Source organism: Lepidothrix coronata, unplaced genomic scaffold (assembly GCF_001604755.1).
Source record: "Lepidothrix coronata isolate B3197 unplaced genomic scaffold, Lepidothrix_coronata-1.0 Scaffold3576, whole genome shotgun sequence".
NCBI classification, from domain to species: domain Eukaryota; kingdom Metazoa; phylum Chordata; class Aves; order Passeriformes; family Pipridae; genus Lepidothrix; species Lepidothrix coronata.
In genome coordinates, this window is record NW_016693756.1 from 1 (window position 1) to 1,470 (window position 1,470).

At 40.1% G+C, this 1,470-nt stretch overlaps 1 long non-coding RNA gene across 1 annotated transcript; it reads left to right on the plus strand.

Moving 5' to 3' along the window:
* Window positions 1-70: 70 nt before the first annotated feature.
* On the plus strand, window positions 71-1,392 carry LOC108491973. The gene is made up of 2 exons (XR_001872981.1): window positions 71-221; window positions 1,307-1,392. It is a non-coding gene; the product is annotated as an uncharacterized LOC108491973 (long non-coding RNA).
* Window positions 1,393-1,470: the final 78 nt, after the last annotated feature.

Below are 1,470 nucleotides of genomic sequence, written 5' to 3' on the forward strand. Positions count from 1 at the left end.
TGCATTTGAATTACTCGAGTTTGTGCATATGTGAAGCATCCTTGTGAAGCTTGTACCACCCCTTTCTACCACCACAGCTCTTACGTGTGTGCTTTCCTTTGCAGGCTTGGAAAGATTTTGGAGATTGAAGAGGTTGTAGAGGCTCTGATGGAAGGAATAGTGACCAACCAGAAAATGGTTTTTGTTCCATCAAATCAGAGTGTTGCTTTACTGCTTGAAAGGTAAGTATTAAAAAAAAAATGTATCAACAAGTATCAACTATAACTTGCTGAGTGCACCACCCTCAAACTTGTAAAATCTGATTCAGTTATTTTAGAACGCATCACAAGGTAACTAATAATGCAGTGGTTCTTTCTAGTGACAACAGCAGATGTCATACACAGTTATTTTCTTGAGCCCTCTCGTAGGTCCTTCTAATCCACTTACTGCAGATAACTGTTCTCAGTGGAGAGCTCAACTGCTCTACAGACCAGTAAGAAAGGGGAGGGAGAACAAGAGAACAGTTTTTCTTCACAGATTGCTGTTTCCCTCCTGGAAGTACCACATTCTCTGAAACAGCACCCCCAGTGCAGTTCCAAAAAGAGCTGAGGACCTGCTGCTTATTAGTGTTTGTTTCTTCATATCAACACCAAAGATTGAGGCCACGGAGGCTGGAAAATTGCTTTAAAATGAGTCCCTTCTTAGCTCTGCTATGTAAAGCAAGATTTTTCCTCTCACACATCTTTAATATCCAGTGTAGCCGCTCTGCTGAGGAGGTGTTGTTATCAGAGCTCAGGTTCCAAACCTAGAATTAACATCAGAACAACTAAATTTAGTTTTCAGTTATTTTCTACAGTATCTTATGAAACTATTAGTAATTTATTGTTTGCAAAAGCCAGCAAACTTGGGCCTAACCCTAAATTTCTTTTTATGAGGAAGTGTAAAGATGTTTGGGTTTGGTTTCTTTTTCCTTTCAAGAATTTCCAGATTAACCAGGTAACATTTTGAAAGCAAAGAGAAAGAAAATGCACGTCTATGTTCAATATGAAAAGTTCCTGGATTCTGCAGCAATATTGCAACCTAAATCATGTCCAGTGCATACCTGCCCCAGAATTGTCATAAAAGGAGATGGGTGGGATTGGAGGTAAAACTAGTTGGAGATTGATGAGGGCTACATATGCTTTGGAAATAATGCCCAGTTTAAGACTTAGTCCATGTCTGTACATTCTGCTCCCAGACCACTCTTTCCTCACCTGCAGTACCCCTTTTTCCTATCATTTAAGTTTTTCTTATCCCACATTTAATTTCATGTTATTACCTCTTTCAGAGTGTTTCCAGAACGTGCCCTGAATGTTCTGAAGAAGATGACCGATGTCAAGTTTGATGCAATCATTGGGCAGGGAAGCACCCAGTGAAAAGCAAGAATTGATTCTCGTTTCGCAGTGGCACGAGTGAAAACAGAACATGTGCTGAGGGTAGTTCAGCTGGTTT